Genomic DNA, 22,519 nt, shown 5'->3' on the forward strand with positions numbered 1-22,519 from the left:
CCTACCCATATCATTGGTACCTGCATGGACCATGACCTCTGGCTGTTCACCCTACCATTTAAGAACTCCGAGGGCTCATTATGAGAAAACCCAGACCCTGGCACCCAGGAGACAACATACCATCCAAGAATCTACAAACGTAATTCACATCCACAGAACCTCCTGTCCATTCTCCTTAACTAACTAATCCTCTGAAATCACAGCTTATCTCTTCTTCCTCCTTCCTTTCTGAGTCACAGAGTCAGGTTCAGTGCCAGAGACCTGAGAGGGATGGCCACAGGGGTACCCTGCACCAACTGTTTAATCCCTTTCCCCTTCCTGACAGTTACTCACATACCTGTGTCCTGCACCTTGGGTGTAACCAACTCTCTATATGTCCTATCTATCACCACCTCAGCCTCCTGAATGATCAGAAATTCATCCAGTTCAAGCTCCAGCTCCTTAACACGGATTGTTAGAACCTGCAGCTGTAGTCTTCAAAAAGTCTTTAAGCATTCTTATTGAAGTCTCAGCTACAACACTTTACGCTAAATGTTAAGGTGAAATACGTGTGCCTGGTACAATTTATTTCTTGCAGTGTTTAAATGGAATCAAACAAGCCCGAATATAATCTATTACATTTAACTTGAAAACCATGCAGTCAAAGAATGTCTGAGTTCTCATTTGGAAAACCTGACAATGCATATTCAATATTACTTAGTTTCTAAGATCTGTCTCAGTTATGTAATCATATTGAAATATAATAGCTACCATTTGCTTTATAGACATACTGTCACTGTGGCTGTAACTGCTCGCTTGGTGTACTTAAAATGCCAACAATATATAAATGAAAGGAAAGGGAATTGATGAATTCTTTTCAGTCCAGAGCTAATTCCCAATGTCTCTTTCTCAGTGCGTTTAATGCGAATGCGGTTGAGTTTTTTTTCTTGGCAATTATGTGACTCCCACGTTATAACCTGATGCATTGAAACATAGAAACATAGAAAACCTACAGCACAATACAGGCCCTTCGGCCCCCAAGGCTGTGCCGAACATGTCCTTACCTTAGAACTACCGAGGCTTACCCATAGCCCTCTAGTTTTCTAAGCTCCATGTATCCATCCAGGATTCTCTTAAAAGACCCTATTGTTTCCACCTCCACCACTGTCACCGGCAGCCTATTCCATGCCCTTACCACTCTCTGCATAAGAAACTTACCCCTGACATCTCCTCTGTACCTACTTCCAAGCACCTTAAAACTATGCCCTCTCATGCTAGCCATCTCAGCCCTGAGAAAAAGCCTCTGACTATCCACACAATCAATGCCTTTCATTATCTTGTACACTACTCTCAGGTCACCTCTCATCCTTCGTCACTCCAAGGAGAAGAGGATGAGTTCACTCAACCTATTCTCATAAGGCATGCTCCCCAATCCAGGCAACATTCTTGTAAATCTCCTCTGCACCCTTTCTATGGTTTCCACATCCTTCCTGTAGTGAGGCGACCAGAACTGAGCACTGTACTCCAAGTGGGGTCTGACCAGGGTCCTATATAGCTGCAACATTACCTCTCGGCTCCTGAACTCAATCCCACAACTGATGAAGGCTAATGCTTTTTTAACCACAGAGTCAAACTGTGCTGCAGCTTGGAGTGTCCTATGGACTTGGACCCCAAATCCCTCTGATCCTCCACACTGCCAACTTCAATGTACTTATGGTATGCAATTGCAGAATTGTGAAAAAAATTTCACTACTCATCTGCTCTTGGTATAAAACATATATCCTTGACTCAATTCCACTTTATGTTTTCCTTCACTAATTCGTATTAGTACTGTTGCAAGAAGTGACAAATGTCTAACACATTACTGTATTAGATTATCTAATAATTGTCTAAGTTCTGCAATTGTTCCAGGTTTCCTTAACTTCACAAACGTTTCCATGTTTACTGGTCATAGTCTATTTTTGTCTAATTTAAGCCCAATCTGAATTTAACATGAGCTTTACATTTTGTTTGCAGAGCTACCAGAACACTCATAACATTTATAAGACCATAAGACATAGGAACAGAATTAGGCCATTCTGTTGGGCATTCTATGGCAGCTGACTTATTATTTCTTCTCAACCCCATTCTCCCTGTAACCTTTGACCCCTTACTAACCAAGAACCTAGCAACCTCTGCTTTAAGTATATCCATGACTTCTCTTCCACAACCATCTGTGGCAATGAATGTAAGATCTTCTTCTCTGGTACTTGTGGCTACTGGAATGTTATTTTGATTCCATAGACAACAATCGATACCTTGTGGTATTTGATCTGTGGCAGTTTGAAAGATCCTAATAGTACGGCAGTGAAAGTTGGTGAAGAGGGTCGATAATATCTTATGCCTGTGATAAATGGAACAGGTCAGCAAGTTTGCTGGTCTGAACAAGATCAGTAATCTTGAGACATAATAACACCATATATGAAGATTTGAAGATGTTGGCATCTATATAAAAAGGCCACGTTTTTGTTAAATTCAAACCTTTGTCATGCAGTATATTATTGAAATACAAAATAAGATACACAGCTAAACTTGCATCAAGAGCTAAAGTTGTTTTCACATTTGTTTGAACATTTACATAAAACCAGCGAATAGGAAACCAGGGTGGGCCAAGCAGATTTTATCATGGCTCTTTGAAAAGGAAATAGTTAAGTATATTAAGAGAAAAAAAGTGCTAGGTGGCAGAAAAAAAGTCAAGAACAGACCAACTAGATAGCCCTTGAAAATTGCCATACTGGGCTTGATGGACTCCAGAAGTTAGTATCAAACAGAGCACATAAGGAATATAATGAAACAAGAAAATATATAATGAAGGGAATTAGGACAGCTAGCAGGAGTCATGGAACGTCCTTGGCAAGTAGGATTAAGGTGAATCCCAAGGCATTCTATACATACATCAAAGCAAGAGGATAACTAGGGAGAGGGTGGGACCACTCAAAGATAAAGAGGGTCGCATGTGCTTACTTTGCTTCAGTATTTACCAAGGAAAAGGACGTGGAAGAACAGAAGATAGATGTTGAGTGTATAAATACGTTAGGGTATTTAGAGTTCAAGAAGGAGGAAGTGTTGGGCCTCCTAATGATTACTAATATGGATGTCCCCAGGATCTGATGGGATTTACTAAAGGTAATTGAAGGAGGCAAGAGGTGTGATTGCTGGGTCCTTGACCAGTATCTTTGTCTCCTCTCTAGACACAGGCAAGGACCTAGAGGACTACCAAGTAACTAATGTTTAAGAAGGAAACAAGGGAAAATCCTGGGAACTATAGACTGGTGACTCTCACATACTTTGTAGGGAAATTTCTGGAGAAAATTTTTAGGGGTACGATATATGAGCATTTAGAAACCCGTGGCCTAACTAGGGAGAGCACCATGGCCTTGTGTGGGGCAGGGCATGTCTTATAGGAACTTACTGAGTTTTTTGACAAGGTAATGAGAGAGATTGATGAAGATGGGGCAGTGGATGTTGTCTACATGGATTTTAGTAAGGCGCGTGTTAAAATTCCTCATGGGAGGCTAATCCAGAAGATTAAGATGTATGGAGTCCGTAGGGAATTGACTGTTTAAATTCAGAACTGGCTTGCACATAGAAGACAGAGTTAGTGGTTGAAGGGACTTATTTGAGCTGGAGGTCTGTAATTAGTGGAGTTCTGCAGCCATCTGTGCTGAGACCTCTGTGGTTTGAGATGCATATAAATAACCTGGATGAAAATGCAAATGGATTGGTTAGTAATTTTGCAGATGATACCAAGATTGGTGGCGTTTTGGATAGTGTAGAACACTGGTAAAGAACACAGTGCAGTATAGTGTTACATGCCTCAAGGAGATCTGGATTTTTTTGTGAGAATGATGTAATGGTCTTTTGGAGGTCACCTGATGTGATTTTCCCGCCAATGTGAGGTCACGTGATGACATGTGCACCATGAGTATATAAGGGTAGACCCCAGATGACGCAGTTAGTTTTCAGTTTGTAGATTTCCAGGTAGAATGTGCTGTGTCTCCGTTTCTGTTGCATATTTGTTTTTATGATGCAGTTTCATTTTTAAAACGGAGTGTTGTCTTCTGTTGCAAGATACAATATTATTGGACTGGAAACTTTTGGCTAGATGTGCTGATTTGCCCTATTCCAGCAATAGAAGGGAGAGTGAAGACTTTATCGAAGTACAGAACTCAAAGGACTGAGAGGAGTCAGCATCGTTTGGCAGTTTACCAAAGGATCGACCTTATTGAGTCTTCATTGAAGGAGTAGCGACCTGCATCGAAGATAACTCTTGCCAAAAAAGAAAAGAGCTCATGCAAAGGTTTGCTCTCTAGAAATTAAGGTCAGTTGATTTAAACTGTTCATTTACTGCATCGTGAATCCTTTGAACAGACCAGCAGGAAAGTCGCATCTATGAAGAAATTCTTCTCCAGAGAAGTCTCTCCTAATTGAACGTAAAAATCTGTTGGACTTTCGAATTTACCAGTTTAAGAACTATATCTGACTTTATTGCTTTAAGAATTGTTTTCGTACTTAACGCTTTAAGAACCAGTGCTGAGTGACGAGGTGTTGAACGGCTGAATAACGGTTAACTTGCGGTTAAGGTTTTCGTTTGTTTTTTGTTTATCGTTTATCCATGTTTAATAAATGTTTGGTTGTTTTTATATAACCTGTCTCGATTGATATTCATTGTTGCCGGTTACGTAACAATAGATCTGTTGAAGATATGGGCAGAGAAATGGCAGATGGAGTTTAACCCAGATAAATGTGAGGTGTTGCATCTTGGTAGGGAAAATGCAAGGAGACAGTACACTGTTAAGGGCCAAGACCCTTAAAAGTGTTGCCAAGCAGAGAGATTTTGGGGTCCAAGTGCACAGCTCCATAAAAGTGGCCATATAGGTTGATTGGATGCGTAAGACGGTTTAGGGAATGTGTGTTTTTATTAATTGAGGCATTGAGTTCAAAAGTCAAGAGATTATGTTGCAGCTTTTTAAAACTCCGGTTAGGCCACAACTGAAGTATTGCATACAGTTCTGGTCACCCCATTGTAGGAAGGATGTTGTAGGTGGTGTGGAAGAAGTTCACCAGAATACTGCCTGATTCAGAGGGCATGTGCTATCATGAGAGACTGGACAAACCTGACTTGTTTTCTTTTGAGCAACAGAGGCTGAGGGGAGATCTGAGAGAGGCGAGAAGATTATGAGAGGCATAGATAGAGTAGACAGGGAGCATCTTTTTCCTAGGGTAGAAATGTCTAATAGCAGAGGGCATACATTGATGGTGAGAGGGGGTAGGTTCAAGTGGGATGTGACGGGTAAGTTTTTAACTCAGAGATTGGTGGATGCCTGGAATGCGCTGCCTGGTATGGTGTTAAAGGCAAATACAATAGAGGCTTTTAAGAGACGTTTAGACAGGCACAAATGCGAGGAAGATGGAGGGATATAGACATTCTGTAAGTAGGAGGGATTAGTTTTCTGGTGTTTTTGATTTATTTTTTAACTGATTCGGCTCAGCATTATTGGCAGAAGAGCCTGTTCCTGTGCTGTACCGTTCTGGGTTCTATGTTTTATACCCTACCCCACAAAGTGCAGTGCTAGCAAACCTTGCTACAAGAATATTAGTTTCCCTCCAGTTTAGGTGCAAGCCATCTTATCTGTCTTGTCTGTGCTTTCCATGAGTTCCAGATATCTATAGGAACATTGTAAGGGACTATTCTGAATCTTTTAAGCAAATAAGCATATTTAATAGAACAGATCTATCAGGTTGGAATCAATGCCTGCTGTTTAACATTTCTGAATGATGCGGTATTGTTTCTGTCATGTAAGTATGAAGTCACTTCACAAAACATGTAATTTGCTAAGAGCAATTTTAGGAGAATATTTATTTCTTGCTGTTTTCCTTGAGACAAACCATACATTAATTTTGTCTTAATTTGAGTTAAGGTGCAGGTTTACCTTGTAAAGGACCTCCAGAACTGTATATAAACTCAAGGATATGGTAAAACCTTTTTTTAAAAGCTCCCATTTTCTCTATTGTAGTTTATGCAAGTTCAACATTTGGTTTGCAGTTGGTTGCACAAGACTAAAGCTTCCAGATCCAGCAGTACTCATGAATGTACAATGTAGTGCAAATATTACCTCATCCATTAATTTGGATGCCAATTGTTTGGCAACACCAATGTCTAAAGATAGAAAGGCTGTAGGATTATATTCATCAACAGCATATTTAAGATAATCATTTGGCACCAAGCTTCATGAGAAGGTGTTAAGAAAGATAATCAAAAGCTTAACCATAAACTGTAATTTATGGAGTTTGATAAGTTTCATCCTGCTTCTGAAATTCCAAGACAATGGAACCAAATTTTAGAATGGCTGCTTTTATATACATTATTGATCAACTGAGGGTGAATTTCTGTGCTATTAGTCTTTTCTGTATTTAATTGGAGAACATTTGTACACACTCATTGGTTGTCCTACATATGGGAAAATAGTTCAAAAGCATGAGCAGACAGGATGGTCAGAGTGGGTTGAAAGTAAGGTGCCAAAATGGTAGAAATACTTAGCAGACCAATCTGCATCGGGGAGCAAATCTATAATTAAGGTTTTGGTTAGCATATTTCTGAACATTAACTTATCTGCTTGCTCTGGGTACCTGGAAGGTTGGCAAAGTGGTTCAACAATCTTGTGTTTTCAAGGCGTATTTCCCAAATCTGATTTTTACTTTTTGCTTTTAGAAGTGATTTTTACTCTTGGTTCACTCTTGATATCAAGAGCAGATGTTGCGTCATCTAGCAGCAGTATTTTTGGATCACACATGAGGGCTCATGCAATTTCTATTTGATGCTTTTCTCTTCCTGATAACTGGATGCCTTTCTCTCTAACTTCAGTATTGTGCTTCTAGAATGAAAATAAATCTTGTCCAATTGCATAGTACTCAAAAGAATATGCCAAATAGGTTTGAAAGCACTAGGATGGTTTCTTTTTTCCTTGTACTACAACTACCAATTTTTTTTAACAGTAATAGAGTATGCTTCACTTTTGTCTTTAATTTTAGATATGCAACAGGTGGGACTATTTTAACTTGTTGATTTAAGAAAAGGATGGCTTAACAAAAGCTCCTTTTGCTGTTTAAAATTCCAATACAGCACCAATAAATCTGTTGTATTTTCAGCAACATAATTTACTCAAGCTAACAATTTGGGAAAAATCATGAAGATTACAATGATCTTTGATTTAGTTATAACAAATGATGAACGTCCAGCTATTTATAGCTATCATCACTTTACGTACACCACATTGTTCCACATCTTTAGACCTGCAGAGCATGAGATTGCAGCAGCCGTTGCTTGTGGTAGAAACCACAGATTTGAAAGCAACTGGGGCATGTTGGGACATTCTGCACAGCTTGAAATTACTTGGTTTATTAGGTACTTGATAAGGGCCAATTAAAAGAAATTAGGTTTAAGCAGATTGGCCATTGTGGGAATGGACAGAGCTAGAGAGGCAGGGGCTTGGTTGAAGTTTCTGTCAGGTTTTTCATTCTTTCTTTGTTAGTGCCTAGCTGGAGTAGTGAGAATGGATTCCAGGACAGTGGTGTACTCCTTCTGGAAGACGTGGGAGATCTGAGAGCCTTCCAGTCTCCCTGACTGCTACCTCTGCGACAAATGCATCTGGGTCCAATTTCTTTGAGACTAGTTAGAAAACTGGAGCTGAAAGACCAATGGATCATTTGGGAGTATGAGAAGTTCACAGATCGGAGCTACAGGAAGACAGTCACACTAAGTTTCCGAAGGTAGGTAGATGAATGACTATCAGGAGAGGGAAAACAAATAAGCAGATAGTGCAGACTACCCCTGTGTCTGTTACCCTGAGTAAGAACGGGGTAAACAGCAAACAGTATGGAAAAATATTTAATTTGGGAAGAGTGAATTATGATGTTATTTGGCAGGAATTTGGGAGATTAAATTAGGAACAGGGGTACTCAGGGAAATACGCAACCGAAATTTTTTGAGGATGTAACTAGTAGAGTGGATAGGGGAGAACCAGTGGATGTGGTATATTTTCAAAAGGCTTTTGACAAGGTCCCACACAGGAGATTAGTGTGCAAACTTAAAGCACACGGTATTGGGGGTATTGTATTGATGTGGATAGAGAATTGGTTAGCAGACAGGAAGCAAAGAGTGGGAATAAACGTGACCTTTTCAGAATGGCAGGCAGTGACTAGTGGGGTACCGCAAGGCTCAGTGCTGGGACCCCAGTTGTTTACAATATATATTAATGACTTAGATGAGGGAATTAAATGCAGCATCTCCAAGTTTGCAGATGACACGAAGCTGGGTGGCAGTGTTAGCTGTGAGGAGGATGCTAAGAGGATGCAGGGTGATTTGGATAGGTTAGGTGAGTGGGAAAATTCATGGCAGATGCAACTTAATGTGGATAAATGTGAGGTTATCCACTTTGGTGGCAAAAACAGGAAAACAGATTATTATCAGAATGGTGGCTGATTAGGAAAAGGGGAAGTGCAACGAGACCTGGGTGTCATTATACACCAGTCATTGAAAGTGGGCATGCAGGTACAGCAGGCAGTGAAAAAGGCGAATGGTATGCTGGCATTCATAGCAAGAGGATTCGAGTACAGGAGCAGGGAGGTACTACTGCAGTTGTACAAGGCCTTGGTGAGACCACACCTGGAGTCCTGTGTGCAGTTTTGGTCCCCTAATCTGAGGAAAGATATTCTTGCCATAGAGGGAGTACAAAGAAAGTTCACCAGATTGATTCCTGGGATGGCAGGACTTTCATATGATGAAAGACTGGATCAACTAGGCTTATACTTGTTGGAATTTAGAAGATTGAGGGGGGATCTTATTGAAACGTATAAAATCCTAAAGGGATTGGACAGGCTAGATGCAGGAAGATTGTTCCCGATGTTGGGGAAGTCCGGAACCAAGGGTCACAGTTTGAGGATAAAGGGGAAGCCTTTTAGGACCGAGATTAGGAAAAACTCCTTCACACAGAGAGTGGTGAATCTGTGGAATTCTCTGCCACAGGAAACAGTTGAGGCCAGTTCATTGGCTATATTTAAGAGGGAGTTAGATATGGCCCTTGTGGCTAAAGGGATCGGGGGTATGGAGAGAAGGCAGATACAGGGTTCTGAGTTGGATGATCAGCCATGATCATACTGAATGGCGGTGTAGGCTCGAAGGGCCAAATGGCCTACTCCTGCACCTATTTTCTATGTTTCTATGTTTGGGGAGCACTCGCATGGGGTTCTGGCTATATTTGTCCCACTGAGGCAGGAAAAGGATAGGAAGGTGAAGGTCTGGAGAGTTACAAGGTAGCCGGAAAGGAGCTTAAGAATGGATTTTGGAGAGCTACAAGGGGACCTGAAATAGCCTGGGAGAACAGGATTAGTAAAATCTCCAGGAGTTCTCCATGTTCGTGAAAAACAGGATGATTACTAGCGTGAAGGTCGGGCCAATCAGGGATGAAAGAGGTAGATGAGGTCCTTAATGAATACTTTGCTTCAGTATTTACCAGTGAGAGAGTCCTTGATATTTGTGAGGGCAGCAATGAACAGGCTAATATGCTGGAACCTGTCTACATTAAGAAAGAGGTTGTGCTGAACGTTTGCAGAATATTGGAATCGACAAGTCCATGGGGCAGGATAGAATATACCCGAGATTACTAGGGAAGTGAGGGAAGAGGTTGCTGAGCTTTTGGCAATGATCTTTGTGTTCTCATTGGCCACAGGATCAGTACCAGAAGATTGGAGGTAGCAAATGTTATTCTTTTGTTGAAGAAAGATAATATGGGTAATCTGGAATTATAGCCCTTATAGGAGAAGATAGGTAGATACTTTATTGCTCCCAAAGGACATTACAGTGTCACAGTAACATTACAAGTGCACAGATATACAAATATACAAATATATAAATATTAGAAGAGAAGTAAGAAAGAATAAAAAATAAGTTACCTCAAACAGTGTAACAGGAAGGGGTCATCACTTCCCCAGTTGTAGGTTAACTCTTCATAAAGACTAATGGCCAAGGGTAACAATGACGTCAGATAGCGCTCTTTGGAGCAGCACAGTTGTCATAGTCTATTACTAGAAGTGCTCCTCTGTTCAGCCAAGGTGGAATGCAGAGGGTGAGAAACGGTGTCCAGAATTGCTAAGACTTTCCGTAGGGTACTTTGTTCTACCACAGCGTCCAGTGTGTCTAGTCTGACTCCTATAATAGAGCCAGCCTTTATAATCAGTTTTTGAGCCTGTTGGCATCACCTTTGTCCATGGTGAAGCAATTGCCCCAGCACACCACCACGTAGAAGATTGTACTGGCAACAACAGACTGGTAGAACATGTGAAGGAGAGGCCTGCTTACTCCAAAGGACCTCAGTCTCCTCAGGAAGTAGAGGCGACTCTAGTCGTTCTGTACACAACTTCTATGTTGGTGCTCCACTCAAGTCTATCTTCCACATGCACTCCCAGGCAGTTGTAGATCCTCATTTCATCCATGTTTTCACCATCAATAGTAACAGGGAGCAGTGCAGGCTTAGTCTTCCTAAAGTCCATCACCATCTCCTTTGTCTTACTGATGTTGAGCTGCAGATGATTCAGCTTGCACCATTTGACAAAATCCTCCACCAGGGTCCTGTATTCATCCTCCCGTCCTCCCTTTATACACCCAACTATTGCTGAGTCGTCAGAGAATTTCTGCAGATGACATGAGTGTTGTATCTGAAGTCCAAAGTATACAGGGTAAACAGGAAAGGAGCCAATACAGTCTGCTGTGGGGCCCCAGTGCTGCTTAAAGCCATGTCTGACACACAGCCTTGAAACCACACAAACTGTGGTCTGCCAGTCAGGTAGTCCATTATCCAGGATACAATAGAAATGCCAGCCTGCATTGAACAAAGCTTTCCCCCAGCAACAAGGGCTGAATGGTATTGAAGGCCCCTGAGAAATCAAAAAACGTGATCCTCACAGTGCTGCGACACAGGATTTAGGAATATTTTAAGAAGCCTAATCTGATTAGAGTTAGTCAACAGGCCTTGCGAGGGGCAGACCATGCTTTCCCAGCCTGAATGAATTTTTCGGTGAAGTGACAGAACAAATTGAGGAAGATAGGGCAAAGGATGTGGTGTACAGCAAGGCATTTGACAGTGTTCCCCATGGTAAGTTCGTACAGAAAGTCATAAGGCATGGGATCCAGTGAAGCTTTCCTGCGTGGTTTCAGAACTTGCTTGTCCACAGAAGACAGAGGGGTGGTAGCAGATGGAGCATATTGTACTGCAGGTCACTGACCAGTGGTCTTCTGGAGGGATCTATTCTAGGACCTAGCCCTTTGTGAATTTTATAAATGACTTGGATGAGAAAGTGGAAGGGTGGGTTAGTAAATCTGCAGATGAACCAAAGGCTGGTAGTGTTGTGTGTAGCGTCGAGGTTGCTGTCAGTTTACAATGAGCTTGGCTGAGAAGTAGTAGGTGGAGTTTGCTCCGGGAAAATGTGAAGTAATACACTTCGGAAATTTGAACTGTGCAACATTATTGACAGGATCCATATCCATGTGGCAGAACAGTGGGGTCTTTGGTCCATGTCCATGGACCCCTCAAAGCTGCCACACAAGTTGATAAGGAGGTTAAGAAGGCATGTGGAGTGTTGGCCCTCATTGTTTGGTGAATCGAGTTCCAGAACAGCAAGAAAATACTGCAGCTCTATAAAACTCTTGTTAGACCGGACCTAGAGTATCGTGTTCATTTCCAATCAACTCATTATAGGAAGGATATGGACGCCTTAGAAATGGTGCAGAGGAGATTTACCTGGATAATGCCTGGATTAGAGAGCATGTCTTCTGAGAAGAGGTTGAGTGAGCTAGGGCTTTTTCTCGTTGGAGAAAAGGAGGTTGAGGGGTGTCTTGACAGAGCTGTATAAGATAATAAGGAACATTAATGGAGTGGACAACTAATGCCTTTTCTCTTGGAGAAATTGGCTAATATGAGAGGGCGTAAGTTTAAAGTAATTGGAGTTTAGAGAGGATGTCAGAAGGTGCTTTCTTTACACAGAGAGTGTTGGATGCATGAGAGAGGCAGGTACATTAGGGGCATTTTAAAGACTCATAGATAGGCACATGGTTGAAAGCAAAATGGAGGGTTACATAGGAGGGAAATGTTTGCTTCGTCTTGGAGTAGGTGAAAAGGTTGGCAGAACATCATGAGCCGAGTGTCCTGTACTGTAAAAGCTCTGTAGATTTCTGCTTACACCTAGATTGCAAATATTTAAACTAGCCATGCATTAACCGTAGTTAAAAACAGACTCTGGTTAGCTCTTGGCACTGAGGATATACTATCAGTTTTATACAGCACTATAAATTCAAGTTAGGAAAGTTATGTTAAGAATATTTATCTTGTGAACTTGTGGGATCAGCAAATATATCTTAAGTGTTTCCTTTACATTATTTTGCCAGCATTAGTAAATTAGATGATAAATGTATTTTTGTCATCTTCAGGAAATAAGTAAATGATTAAATAAACTCAGACAGTAAATGGAGATATGCAGTGATATATTAGATGATGTGATAGTGATCACATCCTGACCAAGTATATGATTTAAAGAATGATTTTTAAAGACTTTTTTTTTCCATTAAAAGAATCAAATGGCCCGTGAAACTGCATTATTATGGAGCTGCAGCTGGCACCACATCTGTTCTAGTAGAACCTTTCATGCAGGCTGATGTGGTGATGGTAATGCAGAACTTTTGGCGCAGGCTTCTACCAGCTGTTCCACGATCTAAGATAGCTGGAGAAGGTCCCAACAGGGCAATAAAATCACTGTAATATTGAAATGATTTTCAACAACAGAAACACAATGAAGTGCTGACACATACAAATTCTAGAGTATAGGTGATCTCAGCACAACATCATTTTTTAGTTTTCTTAATTACTACACAAGTCTGCAAACCGTCTTCAAACCATAACATAACACTTCAGAAGCATTTTGTCTAAAACATTTTACCTCAGAATTATTGTTTCGACAGAACTGTTGTATCAAATGCTGATTGACACAACTGTGGAGTCAATCAGTGTATGAACATTACTGTAAGATAATTATGATTTTTATTAACACGAGAAAATCTGCAGATGCTGGAAATCCAAAGCAACACACTCCAAATGCTACAGGAACTCAGCAGATCAGGCAACATCTATGGAAATGATTAAACAGTCAATGTTTCAGGCTGAGACCCTTCTTCAGAACTGGAAAGGAAGGGGGAGACACCAGAATAAAAAGCTGGGGATAGGGGAAGGAGGATGGCTAGAAGGTGAAGCCAGGTGTGTAGGAGAGATAAAAGGCTGAAGAGAAAGGAATCTGAAAGGAAAGAAGAGTGGACTATAGGAGAAAAGGAAGGAGGAGAATATGTAGGGGAAGGTAATAGACAGGTGAAAAGAGATAAGAGGCCAGAGTGGGGAATAGAGAGGAGGGGGTGGATTTTGTACCGGAAGGAGAAATCAATATTCATGTCATTAGGTTGGAGGCCACCCAGATGGAATATAAGGTGTTGCTCCACCACCCTGGGGTTGGCCTCATTTTGGCACAAGAGGAGGCCATGAACTGACATGCTGGAATGGAACTGGGAATCGAATTTTAAATGTTTGGTCACTGGGAAGTCCTGCCTTTGGGGGATAGAGCAGAGTGCTTGACAAAGTCCAGTTTATTGCCATTTATCTACATAAATGTATATAACATATGTAACATATAATGTTTCTAAAACCAAGACAACATTTCTTTGCATCAGTGTGTAAAACACAGTAGTACACATAACTTAAGAAGGTAGAAATAAAATCCACAGATGAATCTGACATAAATAACAAACTAAAGTGCATTAATTTTAAATATTGGAAGGTATGGAACAGATTAACCAGTGAAACTTTGAATACAATGTGACTCTTCAATCATATCTTATAACTCAGGTCTTCCAGTCCTGGCAACATCCTTGCAAATTTTCGCTGAACTATTTCAATTTTATTTACATGTTTTCTCCAGATAAGTGGCCAAAACTGCCCACAATACTTCAAGTTAGACCTCACCAATACCGTATACAACTTCAACATAACATACAATCTCCTGTGCTCAATACTTTGATTTATGAAGGTCAATGTGCCAGAAGCTTTCTTACCCACCCTATTTACCCGTGAGGCCTGTATTCCCAGATCCCCTTGTTCTACAGCTCTCTTCAGTGCCCCACCTTCACTGTTTAAGACCTACCCAGGTTGATCCTCCCAAAGTGCAACACCTTGCACTTGTCTCCATTAAATTGCATCTGCCATTTTCAGTCCATTTTTTGAGCTGGTACAGATCCAACTGCAAGCTCTGAGAATCTTCCTCACTGTCCACTATACCTCCAATCTTGGTGTCATCTTCAAATTTGCTGATCCAGTTAACCACATTATTATCTAGATCATTGATATAGGTGACAAACAACAACAGACCCAGCACTGATACCTATGGGACTCTACTAGTCACAGGCCTCCAGTCAGAGAGGCAACCCTCTACTACCACTCTCTGGTTTCTCCCACAAAGCCAATGTCTAATTCAATTTACTACCTCATCTTGAATGCCAAGTGACTGCACACTCTTGATCAACCTCCAGTGCATGACCTTGTCAAATGACTTACCAAAGACCATGTAGACAACAACCACTGCCTTGCCTTCAACAACTTTCCTGATAACTTCCCGAAAAACTCAGAAGTTTTATTAGACATGACCTACCATGAATGAAGCCATGTCGACTATACTTAATCAGACCACGTCTATCCAAATACACTTATATCCCTAAGAACATAAGACAGAGGAGCAGAATTAATCCATTTGCTCCATCGAGTCTGCTCTGCCATTTCATCATGGCTGATCCATTTTTCCTCTCATCCACAATCTCCTGTCTTCTCCCCATATCCCTTCATGCCCTGACCAATCAAGAATCTATCAACTGCTGCCTTAAATATGCATAAAGACTTGGCCTCTGCAACTGCCTGTGGCAAAGAATTCCATAGATTCACCAATCTCTGGCGAAAGAAATTTCTCCTCATCTCCGTTCTAAAAGGAGGCCTCTCTATTCTGAGGCTGTACCCTCTGGTCTTAGACTCTCCTACCATAGGAAACACCCTCTCTACATCCACTCTATCAAGGCCTTTCACCATTCAATAGGTTTCAATGAAGTCACCCCTCATTCTTCTGAATTCCAGTGAATACAGTCCCAGAGCCATCAAATGCTCTTCATAAGACAATCAGTTCAAACCTGGAATCATTTTCATGAACTTCCTTTGAACCCACTCCAGTTTCAGCACATTCTTTCTAAGATAAAGGGCCCAAAACTGCTCACCATACTCCAAATGAGGCTTCACCAGTGCTTTATAAAGCCTCAGCATTACATCCTTGCTTTTATATTCTAGTCCTCTTGAAATGAATGCTAATATTGCATTTGTCTTCTTCACCACAGACTTAATCTGTAAATTAACCTTTATGGAGCTCTGCACAAGGACTCCCATGTTCCTTTGCATCTCAGATTTTTTATTTTTTCTCCATCCACATAATATCCAGCCCTTCCATTTATTTTACTAAAGTGCCTGTCCATGCACTTCCTGACACTGAATCCATCTGCCACTTCTTTGCACGTTCTCAGATTCTGTCTAAGTCCTTCTGTAGCGTCTACTTCCTCAAAACTACCTGCTCCACCCTTACCTTCATATTGTCCACAAACTTTGCAACAAACCTCTCAATTCCATCATTCAAATCATTGACATATAATTTAAAAAGAATTGGTCCCAACACAGACCCCTGTGGATCACCATCAGTCACTGGCAGCTAATCTTTGCCTCCTGCCAGTCAGCCATGGCTTTACCCATGCTAGAAACTTCCCTGTATCCTACTTAACATTATTGGCTAGCTTACTTTCGTCTTCCATCTTTACCTTCTTAATGACCTTTTTAGTTAACTTGTGCTGGTATTTGAAAGCTTCTCAATCCTCCAACTTCCCAGTAATTTTTTGCTGTACTATATGCCCTCTCTTTGGCTTTTCTGTTGATTTTGATTTTGACTTGTCTTGTTAGTCTTGGTTGTGTCATCATGCTTTTTGAATGCTTCTTCTTCTTTGGGATGTATATGTCCTCTGCCTTCCAAATTGCTTCCAGAAATTTCAACCGTTGCTGCTCTGCCATCATCCCTGCTAGTGTTCTTTTCCAATCAATTCTGGCCAACTCCTCTCTCATGCCTCTGTAATTCCTTTTACTCCACTGTAATGCTGATACTTATATCCGGTCCCTTAGAATACCTTCTAATAACATTCCCAATGCTGATGTCAAACTCACTAGCCTATAATTCTTTGGTTTATTTTTAGAGCCTTTCTTAAATAGCACAACAACATTAGCTATCCTTAAATCCTCTGGTACCTTCACCTGTCACTAAGGATGATTTAAATATCTTTGCAAGGGCCCCTGCTATTTCTGCACTTGCCTCCCACAGAGTCTGCGATAACAGCAAATCAGGCCTTGGGGATTTACCCACCCTAATTTGCCTCAAGACAGTAAACACCTCCTCCTCTGTAATCTGCATAGGGTCTATGAAGTTGATGCTGCTTTGCTTCACTTCTATGTGCTTATGACACAGTGGCTTGATGGCCCTATGTCATTCACGTACTTTTACATATAACCTATAATGAATTATTTAAACAGCAAAGAATGCACAAGTAAACAGCATATTTACAATATTACTCAAACATTAGTGTCAAAATGGTTGTTGTGATGTCTCTAGTGTTGTGATATAGTAGGTAGTGCTTGTCGCTCTCGCTTTCAGCTTCCACTGCTGGCTAGCAATCTTGCAAAAAGGAGAGCTGAATGTGTAAGTCTCTCCCTGCCAGTTCATAGCCTGTCCAACAGTAAGCTTCATGTAGTGCCTCCTCAGTGGCGACACATGGAAATTGAACTCCTTTTGGACGGCGAGGAGTTCTGGCCCCTGCACACGTAGCAAGCCTCATGTAGTACCTATTTGCTGGCGACGCACGGAAACTGAACTGCTTCCATTCTCAGGGTGAACTACAGAGGACAGGGAGGAGGTTTGTCCCCTGTACACGTAGTACGCAGGGCCACCGGTATGTGGATACACCCTGGTATTCAATAACCAAATCACCAGCTATGGGTAAATAGCCCACTGCATGGTGGGCAGCCTCGGGAGAGACAAAAGCTACGGGAGTAAGCCCAGACAGCAAATCTGGAATGGAGCCCCAAAGGCAGCTGGACATCATTGAACATCCTTCCAGCAGCTCCTGCAGCCAAGCTGGTGCCAAACATATTGCTTCATAATCTTTCTTTTGGACTACACTGGTGAGGCCAAGCAGGGGACCTTGATGACTGGGTATCTCAGGATCTCCATACCTTCCATTTAGGGTTGTGATGATTGTCCTTTGATTCAGACGGATGCCAAACACCACTCAACTATTACTGAAATACTAAATACACAACACTACTCCTTGCTTAGATATAAACTCAAACTCAGTATAGAATGCATTGCAAAGATATACATAGCACACAAAATCATGCAACTATTATATCAACATCCACAGCATAGTAAATTTTATATTGTCCCATTCAGGGCTAAAGAGTCAAATGTTGTGGCGGATTTCTTACCCTTGAGGGACAACATCTTTCCTGACAAGGAGAGGTCACTCTGCTTGGCAGGTGAGACTTGTGGTTGTGAAACTATCTCAGGTTCTGGGGCCTTTCCCCATGGTGGTAGTAGGAGTTTCTTCTCCGTGGATTGTCACCTTGTCGTGGTGGAGAAGCTTGTGTGGTCCTGTGATCCCAAGAGCAATGCCGTCTGGAGCTATGCTCCTGGTAGGGTCACCCCTGGTGGTAAGGTCGAGGGTGAGGTCCCTGACAAAGAACAATCCAACCAAGACCTCAACGGTGGAACAGGCGGACGAAGTTACTTCGAACTCAATGGCTGTGAAGGCAGATGAAGGCTGCAACAAATCCATCAGCTCCAATCGTCGTGGTTTCCATGCCATTGGAATCATTTGGTTGATTTGTGAAGTATCGTGTGCTTCTTGGAGTGCAACATCAAGTACACATTAGACAAATACACGCACAGGCACCTTCGCTCTGTGGGCCACTTCTAGCCACTTGAGAGCCCATAAATAGATCAACGGAATGAAGACCATCATCCTCGACCTCGAGGGATAGCTATGACGATGACAGTAGGAGATGACTTTGGAATTGCAGGAAGTAATTCTGACAGCTCTGGCCACCTTTCCTCCAGGCGTGTTGGCATCCTGAACAGTGCATGGCAAGCTGCTTCATCTGCTGAGCTGACAACCTTCAATCCAATGCCTTCATTTTGACCATGCCTACATGACCAGCATGTAGCTCCACTAACACTTTAGCTCTCAGCTCTGATGATACGACAACTCTCAATCCTCACATGAGGAAACCTCCATCGAGGGCACGTTCATCTGGCACTAGTAAAAATGGGGGAAACTGGGATTTCTGTTACACATTCCAGCCATTTTGTGTTGCCATGTAGACCTGAGACAATGCAATGTCTTTTCAGTTTCCCTTTGGGTCATCTCTGCTGTGATAGCAAGATATTCAATTTGCATTCAGGAGAATATATCAAGAGGAGTGTCATCTTTTGTAAATATTTCAGATATTTCCTTCTCCACAGGTAAACAGGACAACTATCAGCAGCTCCATGATTAGTTATCCTCTTGAATTCAATCTTGTAATTGTGCCTTCCAAGAAGCAGAGCCCATCTCTACATTTGTGTTGCTGCTATTAGTGGAACACCCTTCTGTGATTTGAAAATGGACATTAGTGATTATAGGTACTGGTTGAAGCATTTTACACCCCAAACCAGACTTAATGCCTCTCTGTAAATCTGTGCATAGTTTTTCCCTGCTGTCGTAAGGAAACATAATGCAAAGGCTATGGCCATTTACTTCCATCACATTTGACAGGACTGCATCTATACCATACAGCAAGGCATCACAGGCATGCTTCACTGAACAATATGAGTCAACGTGTGAGTATAGTATCTGAGTCACCATTTCTTTTGCCTTTTGGAAAGCCACCTCACACTGCTTTGTCCATTGTCATTTCTTCCCAATCTGTTGTAATGAGTTCAAGGGGTGGAGCACAGTAGCCAGGTTTGGCAGGATCCTGTTATAGTAATTGACAAATCCTAAAAAGGACCACAATTGTGATATGTCTTTGGGCCTTTGGACATCCATCACTGCATGAATTTTCTCAGCACACTTGTGTAAAACTTGTGCATCAATAGAGTGACCACAGTAAGTGACGCCTGGTTTAAAGAATTCACACTTGTTGCATCATGCTCTGAGCCCATAATCTTCTAATCTTTTTAATGCTGTCATGGGATTTTGGAGATGCTCCTTGTCATCTTTCCGGTAACAATGATGTCACCCAGGTAACACAGATTATTTGGGCACCCTTACAGCAGCTGGTCCGTAGCTTTCTGGCAGTGTGCAGATGCAGATGTTACTCCAAAAATAAGCCTATCATAATGATAAAGCCCTTGGTTAATGTTTATGTTGGGATTCACATTGGATTTTTCTTCCATTTCCATCTGTAGGTAGGCCTCAGCTAAGTCCACTTTGCTGAAGTGTTTCCCTCCAGAAATGTTTACAAAGATATCCTCTACCCTGGGTAGTGGGTATTGATCTACTTTCAGTACTGTATTAGTGGTGTCTTTAAAATCACTACAGAGCCTGACAGACTCTATCTTCTTAGCTACTGGGAACTGACATTTCCCATGGGATCTACTCAACCTTGAAAAGAATTCCTTCAGCCTCCATGCAATCGAGCTCTATGGCTATTTTATTATGGATGGTGTAAGGTTATGCAAAACTTGGGTGCGGCATTTTCATTAAACACTATTTTACCCTTGTCATGTTTGAGTTTTTCAAATACCATGGAAATAAGTTGTAGCTATCTCAGCCAATCACATCCCCACAATGCTGGCCCAATGTGGCTTGTTGGTTGTTGTGTTACACTGTTACAAATATCATTCCTTCAGGAGTTTTTTTACTCTTGTGCAAGTTCTTAGTTGGATATCTGCAGGTTCAGTTCAGTATCTTTGAAATACTGTTCAAGTTTATTTTTTGGAATGATCCAGTGTCCAATTCCATTTTAATTAATTTGCTGTTCACTTCTGGTATAAGCCATATTGCTCGTCTATTGTTAGTTTTCACATTGTAGATCTCAGGGCTATGCAGTCCTGTTTCATTCTCATCATTAACAGTATTTTTTTCATCAACAGCATGCAAATTAGTTCTATCTCTGAAACTGCAACTTGACTTTTTATCTTTTTCTCTTCCCTGTGCAGTCCACTTACTTTTGTCTGCCCAACATCCTCTTTCTGTCACAAGGGGGTGCTGGGAATGGACCCAAATGCAAGACACAGACACTGAAGTACAAGGAACAGGACTTGACTAAAGTAAGGACGTGACAGGATTCAGGCAAGGAGCAGGGACAAGAGCGCAGACTTGGGCATAGGGAAAGCAGGATCAGGACTAGGAACCATGGACTAGGAGACAAGGCTTGGACTCCAAGCCCGAGACTGGACAAGGACCCAGAACCTGGGTCTTGCCTCGGGCTCGGACCCCGGAACCAGGCAAGGACGTGATATGGCTTCAGGACAGGACAGGGCTGGGGTCTAGAGGCCCGAACTTGGAGAGAAGACAAGGACCCAGAACCTGGGTCTTGCATCGGGCTTGGACCCCAGAACCAGGCAAAGACATCACATAGCTTGAGGCTGGGGTCTTGGGTCTTGAGCTTGGCTTGGGATCCTTGAGGCTTGGGGTCTTGGGTCTTGAGCTTGGCTTGGGATCCTCGAGGCTTGAGCTTGACTTGGGATCCTCGAGGTTTGGGGTCTTGGGTCTTGAGCTTGGCTGCAGGCTGGGGTCTTGGGTCTTGAGCTTGGCTAGCGATCCTCAAGGCTTGGGTTCTTGGAGCTTGGCTTGGGATCCTCGAGGCTTGAGGTCTTGGGTCTTGAGCTTGGCTTAGGATCCTCGATGCTTGGGGTCTTGGGTCTTGAGCTTGGCTTAGGATCCTCGAGGTTTGGGGTCTTGGGTCTTGAGCTTGGCTGCAGGCTGGGGTCTTGGTTCTTGAGCTTGGCTAGGGATCCTCATGGCTTGGGTTCTTGGAGCTTGGCGGGATCCTCGAGGCTTGGGTTCTTGGAGCGGCTTGGGATCCTCAATGCTTGGGTTCTTGGAGCGGCTTGGGATCCTCAAAGCTTGGGTTCTTGGAGCTTGGCTTGGGATCCTCGAGGCTTGGGTTCTTGGAGCTTGGCTGCGGGATCCTCGAGGCTTGGGTTCTTGGAGCTTGGCTGCGGGATCTTCAAGTCTTGGGTTCTTGGAGCTTGGCTGCGGGATCTTCGTCTTGAAATGCGGAGGTTGATAACTCGGAGGCAGGAGCTGAGAGATATACTGGGAACTGAACATCTACATAGAGCCGGGACTTATCCTACGACAAGCCGGGACTCAACTTCATCTCCACACCAAGGTGGGACAGGTCCGCCTGTTGGGTAATGGCAAGACGGCCAGACTTACCCAACAGAGGCAAAGACAAGACATGTCCCCCTGCAGGGCAACAGCAAGACAGCCTGACTTACCCCACGGAGGCGAGAACAAGACAAGACAAGACATGACCCCCTGCGGGGCAATGGCAAGACAGCCTGACTTACCCCATGGAGGTGAGGACAAGAAGAGACAAACACCAAAGAACAACAGACAGTTCCATCTCTGCTCCAGTGTAGCTCCAAGTCTCAGTTCGGCTAGCAACCTCAGCTTGCCACAGAAACAGCCGGATCCCTACCTAGCTTGGAGTGGCTGGCAGCCACTCAGCTGGGCCAGGAAGCAGCCAAATCCATACCACAAGGACAGCTCTGACTACTGACAGCAAAGCTCCATGAAGGGATGGTTCCCCAACGTGGCCTAAAGATGGCAATTGGCTGCTCTAGCCTTCCACCAGCAAGTTGCTCCAAGGGGGACTGACAAGACAAACCAACCGCTCACATTCAATCCCAAGGCTACTTATATTGCAAGCCCAAAGATGGGAATCAGGTGCCTATGATTAACTCAAACAAGGGACAGCTGGAAGACCCGGAGTCCTGAGTCCACGGACTGGACTGTGAACTGGAATGCGGACATCACGGACCAGACCATGACACTTTGTATGTGTCCTACTTTGTTACATTTTCTGCAAGCTTTGTCTTGGTCTGGTGTATGTGAGCCCCTACTACAATGGTAATACAATACATTGGGCCTGGCATGCCTCTGTCCAGATGCTGCAAATTTGTTCATATTCACTTTCTTTCCTGATTGCAAGTCAGTTGCATCTCTGGCTGCAGTTTCCATTGATACAGTGATTTCAACTGCTCTTTTAAAAATATGTTGTGCTTCAGCTAGGAGTTATTTTTGAATGCTTTGTTTTAAGATTCCACAAACTAATTGATCTCTCAG

This window comes from Mobula hypostoma, chromosome 3 (assembly GCF_963921235.1).
Source record: "Mobula hypostoma chromosome 3, sMobHyp1.1, whole genome shotgun sequence".
Taxonomy (NCBI): Eukaryota; Metazoa; Chordata; class Chondrichthyes; order Myliobatiformes; family Myliobatidae; genus Mobula; species Mobula hypostoma.